Below are 15,865 nucleotides of genomic sequence, written 5' to 3'. Positions count from 1 at the left end.
TAAAGGTACGTCTGTACCTCTATCATTCTCCTTCTCAATGATGGCCCCCGGGGTTCAGCATCTGAGCCAAGCTGAGCAGAGCCTGGAGAGGAGTACGCCCACCGACACAGACTCTCCACTGCTGCCCCTGCCACCAGTGTCTGCTCTTGCTCACTTATGTGTGGTCACTCACCAGGTAACAACCCAACAACCTCTCTAACAGGACCCACCGAGGTGTGAGTATCTGCGCTAGTGGATGGCTCACGAAGATGTGACGGTGGGCCCTCTGAGGAATTGCCCTCGTCCACATATTCAGTCCTTGATGGCCCTGGAAAAGAACATACAGTAATATTAAAATTCATCACAGAAGTAATGTTGTGATGAGCATATTGAGGTGTGCAACAGATCAATCATTGATAACATCAATTCATGTTGTGTGTGAGGGATGTTAAAGTTCTGTCACCAGATGTTTGCAAAGTGCCAGTCTCAGCATCGCTGACAGCCAGGCACTCCATCATTTGGCTAATTTCCAAGGCTGCCTCCTCCGCCTCTGTGAGGGCCACGATTTGTGGTGGCCCCCCTCCAGTTCGACTCCTCTCCCTTGCATTTTGCACTCTCTTCTCCTACAAGGGAAGAAAGTACAGACGTGTGAGTGAGTGAGGATGACAGGGTCACGTGATGGACGCATTGCTCTGGGTCGGGCTAACAATGAATGAGATGCATCAGAGGGTGACTATCAGACAGATTGATCACATTGCATCAGGATTGGGGTGAGTGGGAGAGGTGGGTGCACAAATGGGGGTGAGGGGGGTGAAGCAGTGCACAGAAAGTGAATGTAACTTGACACTGGGTGTGAGGAGTGATGTGATGGAGTAGGCTTCGCAGGGCAGTGTGAGGGGGAGTAATGTTCACCACAGAATGCAGGTGAATCAGTAACTGTACTCACTTTTCCTAACCTGGTTAGATCGTTAAATCGCTTCCTGCACTGCAGCCCAGACCGGGCCAATGTGCTCCTGCTGCTGACCTGTTCTGTCACCTCCAGTTAGATGAGCTTGAGGAGGTAGTACCAGGTAAGTCACAGAGCACAGAGTGATTGTATTGGAGGAGAATCAGGAACCAGGTGGCCATACGGCTGCCATCAGTGACCAATGTACTGTGCGAAATGCAGCAAACCAGTTGTTGCAGTGCAATGAGAAAGGAGATGATAGTCCTAGCCATGTTGATCAATGTATTAGTCATCCATTCAATTCATCCGGAATGCACTACCTGAAAGGGTGTTGGAAGCAGATTCAATCGTAACTTTCAAAAGGGAATTGGATAAATAGTTGAAGGGAAAAAAATTGCAGGGCTATGGGAAAAGAGCAGGAGAATGGGACTAATTGGATAGCTCTTTCAAAGAGCCGCCACAGGCACGATGGGCGGAATGGCCTCCTTCTGTGCTGTAAATTTCTTTGATTCTATGTGGACAGCACGGTTACTGAAACTGTAGTTAATCCCTATACTAATTTGGAAGGAGGCAGAGGACGTAGCCATAACTGTCCTGACATTGCTGGTGGTTCAGGTTGGCTGCAGCAGATGGCACAGCTGCTTCAACTTCCTACCCCAGAACCTTATGGTTGGTGACATAGTGATAGGTGTAAGCAATCCAACTCTGGTGCCTGCTTATCTTCCTGACATGCCTTCTTTCATCTTGTACCCCCTCAACTGTGAAATACTATTATTTGTGGTAAACCTCTCTACCTCTTTCTCCTCCTTTAAGTCGCTCCTCAAAACCTATCTCTTTGATCAAGCTTTTGGTCACCTGTCCTAATATCTCTTTATTTGGCTCGGTGTCATATTTTGTGGGGTGATAACGCTCCCGTGAAGCGCCTTGGGATGTTTTTGCTACATTAAAGACGCCTATATAAATGCAAGTTGTTGTTGTTGCTTCAAAACCTATTTTAGGTTCCACGTAAACATTATCTATTTTTAAGACAATTTAAAACTATTTTTAAAATAACAGACTAAAAAGTTTTGTAAAATTCCACAAAATTAATTTCAAACTATTAAAAATAAACTGCAAATTTAAAAATATGGCCTTGAAGCCTATGCTCCTTTAAGAACTCATTCACACATGGAGCTTCCCTAGGCTCGCTCCAAATGGACAAAAGAAGCACAGCACGATCCAGATCTAAGCGGACAGGATACAGTCCCCTACCCCTTTTAGCGAGCACATTCAAGTGATCACGATTTGCCCATTTTGTGCAATGACCGGTATAACGCCTGAAGAAAGTTTATTTTTCTTTCTCTCCCCGTAATGAGCCTCCCACAGCTGCCCGATTTCCAGCCTCTTCAATGGAAGCTGAAAAGATGTTGCCAAAAACCTTTCGCGTCTGCGATATGTCAGGATTAAAAATGTGGAAATGTCAACTTTGCAGTCAACTTTGCAAGATGAAGAAACTGTAACAGATGTGGAAAGAACGTGTGAAGCAAGACTAATGAAGGCTGGAGGAACAGAAATTGGGAATACTCTTGCCGAGAAAAGCTGTGGCCTTTTCAGTGCCAATGACTGGCAATGAAAAACCTGTGGGAATGTGAATTGGGCAAGAAGATCAGAGTACAGCATGTGCAACACTTCAAAGTCTGTCAATCTAGAAGAAAGGACTGGATACGGAGGTGGATTTAATGAAAGAGAAAATGTAGCATTTATAAAATTAAAAATCATTTCAATTACAGTTTTAAAGACTGCCAGGGAGAGGACAGTTAAAATTCATGCCGCAGTGAGTCGATATTTACTGGACACCTTTCAAATCTGGCCCATTTATTACAGCTGATGGACTGAAGGCACAAATTCACTGGAACGGTAAAGAGTTCTCTCTTTGCTTTGGTCAATTCTTAATGGAAGGAAATCTCCTGCACGTCCATGTAGGTTTTGGTGAAGGATTCTCAACCGAAAATATAAAATATTAAAATTAAGTCTACCTCAATTAGGCTCTTTTATTATATTCAGTTCACCTTAATGAGGTGCAAACTAGTGAGTAAGTACAGCTGTTTCTGCCCAAAATAAACGGAGCACTATAACCAGCAACTTTGAAATTGACGTTAAGGCAAATGGATAATGGTTATCGATTTTTGGTTGATATAAGCGACTGCCTGTTTTAAAGATGAACGTTCTAAGTGGAGGGGACTGTAATGCACTATGCTTAATTTAATTATATCTAAGTATTTAAATAGCCCACTGGCAGAGGCTAGCTGGAAGATCACATGTAGCACAAAAAATGGTGGAGATCCAGGATTACGGACTTGCATCTGACTTTGCAGCCCCTGCTCAACTGTCCCACTCTTGAGGTACCAGTCATGGTGACCGGAAAATAATTCACTGCATGAACTGTAAGAGTTGAATTCCCTCTGCCTCCCCACAAAATTAAATGTTAATTCATGTCAGGCCACTTTTCCAGTTTACAGTTAGGCATTGGGTATGGTAGCCTGGTGGTTATGGTACTGGGTTAGTAATCCAGAGGTCAGCAGTTTTTAATCCCATGGAATTCAATTTCATAGCAATCTATGACATTGAATTCAATAAATCTGGTAAAGCTGCTGTACTTTCATAAAAACCCAACTAGTTCACTGATGTTGTTCAGGGTGAGGAATCTGCTACCCCCCTACTTAGTCTGGCCTACCTGTTACTCCAAGTGGTTGACCCTTAATATCCTCATAGAACCATAGAAAAGATACAGCACAGACGGGGGCCATTTGGCCCATCGTGTCCTCGCCGGCTCGAAGAACAACCAGGTGCCCATTCTAATCCCACCTTCCAGCACCCAGTCTGTGGCCCTGCAGCTTACAGCACTTTAGGTGCAGGTCCAGGTACTTTTTAAAAGAGTTGAGGGTCCCTGCCTCTACCACCAATTCGGGCAGCAAATTCCATATACACACTACCCTCTGGGTAAAAAAATTTTTCCTCATGTCCCCTCTAATCCTTCCGTCAATCAGCTTAAATCTATGTCCTCTAGTTCTTGAACTCTCTGGTAGGGGAAACAGGTACTTCCTGTCTACTCTATCTAGGCCTCTCATAATTTTGTACACCTCAATTAAGTCTCCCCTCAGCCTCCTCTGCTCCAAGGAAAACAATCCCAGCCTATCCAATCTCTCCTCGTAGCTGCAATTTTCAAGCCCTGGCAACATTCTTGTAAATCTTCTCTGCACTCTCTCCAGAGCAATTAAGTCCTTCCTGTAATGTGGTGACCAGAACTGCGCACAATACTCCAGCTGTGGCCTTACCAGCGTTTTATACAGTTCCATCATTACATCCCTGCTTTTGTATTCTATACCTCGGCTAATAAAGGAGAGCATTCCATATGCCTTCTTCACAACCTTATCTACCTGTACTGCCACCTTCAGGGACCTGTGCACATGGACTCCAAGGTCTCTCACTTCCTCTAGCCCTCTCAATATATTCCCGTTTACTGCGTATTCCCTTTCACTGTTTGCCCTCCCTAAGTGCATTACCTCACACTTCTCCGGGTTGAACTCCATTTGCCAATTTTCCGCCCACTCCACCAACCCATTGATACCTTCTTGGAGTCTACAGCTATCCTCTTCACTGTCAACTACATGGCCAATTTTTGTGTCGTCTGCAAATTTGCCAATCATGCCCCCTACATTCAAGTCCAAATCATTAATATATACCACAAACAGCAAGGGACCCAACACTGAGCCCTGTGGCACACCACTGGAAACAGATTTCCATATGTTGCTCACATTCTAAGAACACACTCTGGGGCAAAGGCGCATTCAAAATTCCTCCAACCAATACAGAAAGTACTTCATGTACTATTGAGACCAGCATTTACATTGGTCAGCACTGAGTTATACTGACCTGTTGTACTGCTCTTTAGTCAGGAAAATCAACTCTGTGAATGCATACCTAAATTCACACATGGAGTTCAACAACCAGTAAAATTAGATGAGAGCCGATGAGGCAGTCAATTCTCTTCTAACGTTGGAAACTTAAAGGTTGTCCAGCTCTTTAGTCTTTTTAAACTTTAGTAATATTACATTTTAAAAAGCTGGCTTTGCACCAGTAGTATCAGACGTGGTCCAAAACAAAATCCATACGAGACTACAGCCTCCAGATTCAAGATTGGCTGTAATTACAATATGGTTCTTGCATTGCTGTGAAACAAGAACATTTTGTTATGATTCAAGATGTGCATTAAAAGAGACACAGTATGACTACTATTAGGAGTAAACCAACTGATGCATACACATTGGATTCAAATCATGCTGTTTGTACCAGTCTAATTCATGGTCTAACCAGTTCTTTTGGAGAAACCCAGCATTCCAAGCTAGGTGTCTTTATTCCATGTCAACTAATATGTTGTGCATAGTTGTAAACGGAAGCAAATAACTTACAAAAATTGCAAATTTTATCTGGTTTGCTGAGTTTCATTTATTATGAATGACTGAAATGCAGATTTCCTGTCACTATAAGCACTGACCTTCCCTATAACTAAATATGTAACAGCTAAAAACCATTGCTGCTGCCAGCACAGCTGCCGCCTGCCCTTCATCTCAGGAGTTTTATTCACTTTTTTCCTAAATGAATTCCCTTTCTTCTGCTCCTGCAGGTGGTAGGCACAGATGCTGGGGTGTGGTCCTATGGACACCAACAGCCCTGTGATAGCTCAGCCACTGACCATTCCTACACCTGCGAGCCTAGACATAGCTGCCGGGAATTTTGTCAGGGGTTCTCCCGATTTGCTGCCGTAACTTAGGCGGAAATTTGGTGGAATAGAACCCCCAAGGAAATCCCCAGCGAGAATGTTGGTAAACTATTCTACATTAGGGGCATCATAGCCAAGCCCAATCCTGTCACTGTCCGAGGTTCGTACATGTACAGGCTCCAACAGAGATCAATAGATGGTGTTCAAGAATGGGAGCCCTGACAATACTGAGGCTTATTGCAGCGCTACCGGTGTCACCCAGCCGGAAATCATCTTGCTCAGCACAGGCCAGGCTTGAACGTGGGACCTTCCTGGTCTGTATGACCCAGCACCACACCTTCCAGTTCATTTACCATCTGAGCCATCCAGATCATCTCTTTAGGCAGACTCATTACTTCATTATATAGCAGAGCTGGAAAAACGAAAAGACTTTCCAAAAATAATACACGTGTTGATGCTCCTACAGTTCTTAACATTTAATTTCAGTTCTATTTGACAGCTAGATTCAATCTGTACCTAATTAAAACCACTGACAGGCAGGCTGCTGGTCAGGAGCAAGAACAGGAGTGCTCCTCCTAGACCCATGAGGAAACCATGGGCCTTCCTTGCCCCTGGCTTCCCCCCTTCCCCAATCACGAGAAACTATTAAACGTTGGTGTTCAGAGAGATTTGGGTGTCCTCATACAAGAAACACAGAAAGTTAGTATGCAGGTACAACAAGCAATAAAGGAAGGAAAATGGCATGTTAGCCTTTATTGCAAGGGGTTCGAGTACAAAAGTAAGGAAGTCTTGCTACAATTGTACAGGGCTTTGGTGAGACCTCACCTGGTGTGCTGTGTACAGTTTTGGTCTCCTTATCTAAGGAAGGATATACTTGCCTTAGAGGTGGTGCAACGAAGGTTCACTAGGTTGATTCCTGGGATGAGAGTGTTGTCCTATGGGGAGATTGAGTAGAATACGTTATTACTCTCTGGAGTTTAGAAGAATGAGAGGTGATCTCATTGGAACATACTAGATTCTGAGGGGGCTTGACAGGGTAGATGCTGAGAGGTTGTTTCCCATGGCTGGAGAGTCTAAAACTAGGGGACGTAGTCTCAGGATATGGGGTTGGCCATTTAAGACTGAGATGAGGAGGAATTTCTTCACCTAGAGGGTTGTGAATCTTTGGAATTCTCTACCCCAGAGGGCTGTGGATGCTGAGTCATTGAATATGTTCAAGGCTGAGATTAATAGATTTTTGGACTCTGGGAATCGAGGGATAGGGGGATAGGGCGGAAAGTGGAGTTGAGGTTGAAGATCCGCCATGATCTTATTGAATGGCGGAGGAGGCTCGAGGGGTTGTATGGCCTACACCTGCTCTTATTTCTTATGTTCTTATCTTATGTTCTTATGATGCAGTGTTTGATGACCAATGTTCTGACTTCCGTTGCAGCAGATGTCATCAAAGGTCTGTATGCTTCAGCTAATGCTCAGACGGCTGCTGTGGCAGCTCAGACTGCTGCTTTGGAAGTGCAGACTGCTGATATCATGGCTTTGTGTACCACCGTGGTACGGGGCTTCCAGGGCATCACAGCACTCCAGCAATCCATTTTCCAGCTGATCACCAGGATTTCTGAGGCACTGCCCTGGGAGAGTGGCAGTGACGCCATGGCAGTCGAACCTGCTGTCCTCTCTCTGGATGACAGCATTCCTGTTGCCATTCCGCCAGTGCCCTTGCTGTTGCCTGTCAGCCAGCCAGGCCAGACTGCTGCAGCCCAGCTGAGAAGGTGCAGTCTGAAGCTGGGCCCTCCCAGCCCAGAGCTGCTCGAGGTCGTCCTCCAAGGCATTCTGCACGCTCCTCAATTAAAGGTCAGCAAACTTTCACCATCCATGCTCCAGCCGCTGGGGATGCACCTCATAGGAGCAGTAGGAAAGGCAAAGGCACACGAACAACAGGCATTGAGGGAATGCACAAGGGTGAATAGTCTAATGTTTGATAATACAGTTAATGTGTTATGTTATAAATTTGGATTTGAAGTCGCAGTTGGTGGTGGTTTTTATTTGTGCGATGAGCTGCGGGAGGAGGCAATGTGTAATCAAATGGAGGGCGATAAGATGGTCATGCGGGAGAGGACAGGTGGGGAGTATAGGACTGTTGTTGATATGGGAGGTGTCGTTGAGGTTAGTGATATCGCTCACAAATAAGGCGAGCTCGGAGAGCCCTGGCGGATAGGGTGTGTGCACCTTGTTGCCTCCCTGCATCTTCCTCCACTTCCTCCTCCATCTCCTCCTCCTCAGCCTCTGCCTCCTGCTCCTCCTCTTCCTCCTCTGCCTCTTCCTCCAACTTTTCCTCCTCTGCCTCTAGCTCAGGGACTTGGTGGATAGGCAGTGGCAAGGGCTGTTCCCTCATAAGGGCGAGGTTGTGTAGCATGCAGCATACCACGACAAACCTTGACATCTGCTCAGCGGAGTACTGCAGAGCTCCACCAGAACAGACCAGGCAGCGGAAGTGCTGCTTTAGGAGGCCTACAGTGTGCTTAACAACGTCCCGCATGGCTCGTTGTAGGCCTGCTCTGCACGTGTGCGTGTGTGCCTGACTGGGGTCATGAGTCACCTCATGAGGGGATCACCCTTGTCGCCCAGTAGCCAGCCTTTGACTTGCCGAGCCGGTGCAAAGATAGTTGGGTCATTGGACTGCTGCATAATGAGGGTGTCGTGACTGCTGCCAGGATAACGGGCATTGACCTGCATGATCCACAGTGTGTGGTCACACACCAGCTGCACATTGAGAGAGTGGAACCCCGAGTTGAGATGTAGAGCGCGCAAGGCAATATGCATGCAGTCAATGGCACTCTGCGCCCTGGGGAAGCCTGCAACGCGAGCAAACCCTCGTGCTCGCTCATTCTGCTTCTCTCTGTCAAGTGGGAATGTTATGAATCTGTTGCACATCTTGGACAGTGCCTCAATGTCCTCCCTTATGCAGCAGTGCACTGCAAACTGCCAGATGTTGCACATATCGCCAGAAGAGGCCTGAAAGGATCCAGAGCTGTAAAAGTTCAGCGCCACGGTTACTTTGACAGCCACAGGCAATGCTGTCCTTGCCCCACTCTGAGGCTGCAGTTGTGGCTGCAGCAGTTGACATACCTCTGCCACGACCTCTTTGGTGAACTGCAGCCATCGGATGCACTGGCCTTCACTCAGGTACAAGTATTGTTCCCTGTAGGCCTTCATGGGATATGACCTCCTGCTCACCGCCCTGCGCCTCCTCCTTCTCCTCCTCCTCCCTCTCCTCGCAGTTTGACCTGCTCTGCGTGGCCTCTCTGCATGCTCCCAGTCGTGTTCTATGCCCAGCGGGAGCCCTAGCAGACCACCCATGGTTGCCAGGAATCTTATTCAGCACATTGTTGTAAGTGACACCGAAAGTAATGCATGACCTGCCTAACCACTCCTTATAAAATATAGCAACTCTATCCAATATAGGAAGCTTCGACAAACACGTACAAATGTACCAGCAGCCAGAACCAGTAATCCAGCCACTAACCTGCAACACCTGCATGATCCCTTTAAATAGCGCTGTCCCATGTCCCAACTGTCCCTGAATTTCCTGGATTATGATTGAATTCTCAGAAACGTGTTGCATCCTAAATGAGTTCAGGCTGACTTTAGTGAAAAATGCTCGACAATCCTAGCACATTGAACATGTTTGGATGAAACATTTTGCATAGCAACAGGCGGAAGGATGGCTTTGGCAGCATGCCCCTGAAAATAGGGCTTGAAAGTTGGACTGTGTGCGTATGCAGTTATCTTACAGACTTTAAGCACAGAAGTGTCTTTATTTATGCACTTTTATGCAAAGATATCTGTGTGGCGTCAAAATTGTTTGGCTGCCCTCAGAGTGGATGTTAGCTATCATAAGTGAATTGCCATTGTCCGTACACTTGTGCAACACACAGGAAAAAATTGTGTGGTAATAGTAAAGAATGTCCTTACATCATGTTAGGAGAACTTTCAGTTAAATAAAAGATGCAGTACTTTTTTTTCCTTCCAGTAAATGCAAAACTATGATCGAAACATTTGATTAAAATAATGATACCAGTAAAAAGGGAGATTGTTTGGAGAAATAAAATAAACCAATAGCATTATTGCAACTACCTTGGGTGATACTTGAGATTACATTGATGCTTGGAACACTACTCTAATGAAAACCAGTTCTCCAAACACATGGAACAAAACAATCTGGAGTGACTTATCAATTCTTTTTTATCAACAGTTACTTTTTGTTATTGATACAGCCTGTCGAGCTGGTGCACAGAATGACCCCACTGTTACTTCAAACTATCCTTGATGCCACCAGAGTTTTATAACCAGAAAAGAGATCAAAGCCTCTTTTTGGAAATGAAAGCTCGCAATGGAAGATTCCACTCTCGTAGATTGAATGAGTTGCTGTTTTTCTGAAACGAAACAAAATGCAGTAGACTCTTCCTTTTACAATGCTTGTTTCCTCTTTCATATAATTCGTCTTCCACTAATATCATAGCTGTAATTTCTGCTGGTGAACCACAAGGTTTAAACCACACAGCAGTGATGACTGTGAGAAATTGCAGGTACACTATGGTTAGTCTGCTGACCAAATGAGCTACAAGTAATCGTAGGGCATTTCCCACAGCATCGTGAGCTTTTCTTCGAACAGAGGAGCTTCTGACCATAACATTACCAGTGTTGAGGTTCATTATTTCAATAATGTATTACATATTTGATAGAGTACAAATTAAGTCTAGGAATCTGTATTCATTTTTAAGTAGCCTGTTTAGGCTATAAATCAAAACCATCAAAAAAAAATAATTGAACACAATCCCTTTTGATAAATGAGATGAAAATAGAAAATTATGAAAATATACAATAGGTCGGTCAGCATCTGTAAAAAGAAAAGACAGGTCAACATTTTATGTGTAGATTCTTCATCAGAACTGACCTTTCATAAGTTCTCCGCCAAATATCTACACTTAAAACTTTAGCCTGTCTATTCTCCTCAAAGATGCTGATGGACTGGCTGTGATTTTCCAGCATTTTCTGCTTTTATTTCAGATTCTTATTTTCAGTTTCTTTTGATAAATAATCATCTGTTGCTATTTTTCCTCCTCCTTCATTTTTCTTCCCGCTCCATGTTTTGCTCCAATGTTCTCCCCACCCCTCCTGTTCTGAAGAACTCTTGTTCAGGTACAGCTGCATGGGTGCTAGCAGCCCTCCAATAACTGACACCTAAGTGATCATTCCTTGTCTGGACAGTAATTATTGGTGGAATATTCGACTGTGAGGCCTCACAGTCAACCGTGATCTTACCTGCACCAGAGTTTTAGGAAGGACGAAATAGTAAAATTATTGCATCTTTATCAACTAAAATAAAATTAGAATTAAACTTTTATAAATACTGAAACTCCATAAGCTGCAAGTTTCCTCTCTCAAGTCTTAGTCGGTACCTGGCATTATGTGGCAGCCGGTATGGGTGAGGTGAAGCATACTGGCCTCCATGAGAGCATTTATGAGCACCACCAGTGTAAGCCAGGCCATGCTAGCAATCCGGACACCCCAAGACAATAGAGTTGATGTGATAGGTGAGAAGGAATAGATGTGGCATGAAAGTGGTAACCATTTATGATGCCAACCCAATTGTTGCTTGAAGCTAGGTCTAGTTCAGAGTACAGAGTTTACATTGGCAGGTAGAGGCAAAACTATAGTAGATTTAAAGACTAACCAAACTTCAAAATGCCATAAATAGGATTTTATATCAATTCACTCTTACCATCAGAGGCAATGAAGTCTTGGATTGCAAAGTTTTTGTGGGTGCAGTGCCTTTCCCCTATGGCTGTGAAAGGTGAGTACAAGCCAATGATCCCAGAATCACTTTGCTCAAAGACAAAATGACTGTACCCCAATGGCAAGTTATATATTTTCACCAGAGGTTACACAATCTTCAGCAGTGTTCAGGCAGACCTTTGTGTCCCAGTGTCAGCAGAAACAGCATTTTTTATCTTACAGCATTGCCATTGAAGTCAGGACTGTTGTCAGTGGCAATCCTATAAGGGAAGTGCAGCATTATACTCTGACCTACCTATGCTCCTTTATAGAAACCAAATTAACACTTCATTTGATATCCATTTCCCACTATAAATGGCATTATTTCTAAACCTTATGTTAGTTGGAAGCCCCAGATGTAATGCTTGAAGCTTGCGTCCCCTTTCATAGCAACGCCAGCATTGATCCAAAAATTTTGGAAAGAAGGGCACATGCAAGATTTTGAAAAATTCCCCTTCCCACCTCAACGGACAAATAATTAGGGAAAATACAGGAAATACAAACAATAACATATTACCAGTACAGTGGGTAATTGGGATGGCTTTTGTGAGTCAGGCTTGCAACAACCATCATTTTTGCCATCACTTTGGCCCCTCTAAAGCCACCCCTCAAGTAAGGCAGGATGGTTTAATTAGCAGGTGAGGAAAATCCCAATAATTAGAGCATACACCATCAACAATTCTCCCTGGGTCCTCCTTCCCAAAAGTAACCCAAACACATGAAAAAGGAAAAAAATCCCAGTAGGTAAGTACAGGACAGCTCTAACATGTGTCAAAATATCATTAACTATTTTGGGGCTGAAAATCTGAGGCCCATCTAGTGCACTCCTGCATTAGCTCCTGCTGAAATTCCCATGAAAGTCCAGGGCACAGACATACTTGCACAGGAGTTTCCACAGGGCCTTGTAAGGGGAAGAGCCTCGGCCTGCCCCAAACAAGACCAGCGGAATAGGAGGAGTGTGTCCAGGAAGCGAGGACTCCCAGTCATCAGTTCCTATGTTGCTGGCATGACAGAGAATGGGAAAGTTGGCACACCAAGTGAGACCAAGTGAAAATGGCAGAATTAGGGCCCAACTGGAGGTCCAGGCCTGGATCATGTCTTGGACTCCAGAAGAAAGAAGATATATTTGCTTGACAGTTTGGTCCTTTTACAACCTATCGTCATGTTTATGGGTATTCAAACTAAGCTAATGAGAAATCCAAATAGGTACAGTTTCTGTTTGCCCAATACGGAGTGCACTCTCTCCCTATAGGAACATAATTCACTTTCTTAAGTCCGGAGAGCTTAGGTGCAGGTTGGGAAGGCAAGTGTGCTCAGGATTCCAGCTGGCATTTAACCAACTAACACCAGGCAGCATACCAATGCAGAGCACTGACGAGTTTCATACTCTTGCCCAGCCAGATCTACACTACCCATTAAGACATTTAGTTTTCAGGATTATATGGAACTAAGTGAAAAGAATTCGAGCCTCCAGTGACAGGTTTACTCCTCCAGATCCATTAATGAGTATGGCTGTCTGGTCAATCATGAACGGTGTCCAAGAGTACTGGGAACTTGCCTGGCTCAGGTATCAGATTACTAAATCTGCGACAGGGGGTTGACTTTCATCCCCAGGTATGTCATGTTAGAGTCATCTCAAGCCCAAACATTGCATTCTGGGGCATTATGTTGGCTTCAGCTTTGAACTGAAGCAAACACGATATTATTACAGCACTAGACCACTACCTTGAATGGGCCTTGGTGAAGTAACACAGTCAGATCTACCAGCACTTTTACACTATGTTTATGTCATTACAACCATATATCTGAAACAAATATTTTCATATAACACAGACATAGTTTGTATATAGTGGGCCCCAGCATTAGGGTTGCCTTTTTATAATTCCACTTGGTTAATTTGAATATAGTAGGACAGTTCTACTTTAATTAAATCCTGTTTTTGATTAGTAAATACAAAAATGGCCTAACACAAAGTGTCCTGACCCACAGTACTGTACTCAGAAAATCAAATTTCCACTAGATTTTACAATAATTTAGGCAATCACAGCTTACCAGAACCATATTAACCACCACCTTATTTATTTGAAAACCTAAGCAACTAAAGCAGAGGGAAAGTTACAAATAAATCAGAGGGGAAGAGTTAATGTCAAGTTCGTTGCCACCCCAAGGCTACCAGCATTGCAGCATCTCACTGCTGCAGACAGCGTCTTTGGAGTTTGAATTTAGATAAAAGAGTAGAACTTCAAAAGACTTAGGTATGATAAAGGGAAAGTTGTTAGGATTTGAGTCTTCATCATATTATAGTTTGAACATACAGCCTTTATAAACACTTAAAGGGAGCACCACATGATTAATATCCAAAAGTTACTTTGTTGTTCGCTTTGATAATAATTATGTTTAAATTTTCAAACAAAATGGCAATACCTTAACAACACTTTTAACATTTTATTTGAAATCAAGTTGACAAAATGTCCCCCTCCACCCACCCCACTGTGTAATTGGAAAAACCCAGCCGTTAAGATTAAAGATGCTGACTCAAGTGCTGCGCTCCTCAGAGGAAACCCTCCTCTGGTGAGATTAATGTCATTAAGGGGCAAATCAATCGTGTATGTAAATAAGAGGAGAGTGACAAGACTGAGCTTCAGAAATGTTTCAGATGTTAAGAATTCCAGAAGAAAATAAAAACAAAGTAAAAAACAGATAGATTTAGAAACTGACTGTGGCCTACTCACTTTCTAGAAACTGTAATCACTATCAAAACAGTCCAATGCAGTTTAAAGCAACATATTTTTAGTCCAGTTTAAAATCTATTTTTGCTCTCTTTCTATTTCCGGTTGGTTTACAGCAGTTTCTCTGTATAGACTGAGATCACACTAAAGCCAATTTAAGTTGCAATCCATAATAGTAGCTCAGAGCTTTCCAGATCAGACGTACAGGAAATGGCACTGATCTGCTCTCTGTCAATTATCTAATTGAATGGCAGAACAGGCTCCAGGGGCTGAATGGCCTACTCATGTTCCTACATTCAAAGGTTTGTATATGGAAATCAGCCAGATTGCAATGCTAGAGGTACATGTTTGCGCCTTGCTTAAAGAAGTTATTACACGTTTCGCTGGAAGATATTTTGTTAATGATTTATTATGGAACAACTTGATGCAGTAAATTTATCATGCCTAAAGGAACAATGATGAGAATGCAGGACCAATACATACTGAGAATCCACAAGCTCAGACAAAAGAAGCAACACCCTAAATGGATTAACAAACAAATGAAAAGTGAAATAAAGGGAAGAAATGATCTCTAACAAATCCTGCAGGGAGAAAAGGGATGGAATTCATTGGGATTAATATAGGATCATGCAGAAACACATCAAAAGGATGATTAGAGGGGTAAAGTGGGACCTAGAAAAAAAAGCACAGCAGCAGGGGCCAAACATATTAGTAAAAAAAATCTTTTAGTACAACAAAGTCAGATAAGAGGTGAGAATCATAAAAGATGTAAAGAGACTTGAAACTGAGGATGAGCACAAAATAGTAAATACTCTAAATGATCACTTTCTCCAAATATTGGAAGACATGAGCAGCATGCCCTCTCTAAACAAAGGTATGCCAAGTAAAATGAATGACCATCATAAACTAGGCTAGAAGTCCTAGGCAGGCTAAAAGAACTCAAAACAAGTCCCCAGGAATAGTGTATATTTATCCCAGACGCTGAAAGGGATAAGGGAGACTGACCATTTATTGGGAGTTGCTATTGACTGCTTTTCAGATCCTGCAGGCAACCTGGAGAATGAGCAGGAGCTAAACCCTGGCCGACTTCCCACCCCGTCCAACCACACCAAAGCCAACTGACTGAGATCAGCCAAATAAATAGAGGCCAGATGTGGTACTGCTCCATACCTGATCTATATGGCACAGTACTACACCTAGCAGTGCATTAGCCTACTAGGCCATCAAGGGGGCTTATGATATGCGGATTGAAGTTTTTTTTGACAACATCAACCTACTCAGTGATGAATGGGCAACTCTGAAATAGAGTCCTGATGGAAAGCTAATAAGCAGAGAAGTAGATATTTGTTACTGCTCCTTATGAATGGATATGTCCAGATTGTTCACTGGTGACTGCATCAATTAATGATGTAGTTGCCATACAATACTGCACTCAACAGGAGCCCTGATTTCAACAACAGCTCAATAGAATGGGGATACTGCTTCCAGAGATATCAGAACCTACCTGAAGTGCACCCATAGAGGCAGTGGCACCATGACAGCAATATAAATACTGCCTGCAATATGGCAAGGTGCTGCTGGTTTTAGCTGTGGGTAGGGTGTCTGCGCAACTGCCTAATA

This window comes from Heptranchias perlo, chromosome 4, assembly GCF_035084215.1.
Source record: "Heptranchias perlo isolate sHepPer1 chromosome 4, sHepPer1.hap1, whole genome shotgun sequence".
In the NCBI taxonomy this organism is placed as follows: domain Eukaryota; kingdom Metazoa; phylum Chordata; class Chondrichthyes; order Hexanchiformes; family Hexanchidae; genus Heptranchias; species Heptranchias perlo.
Note: the sequence above shows the minus strand (reverse complement) of the source record.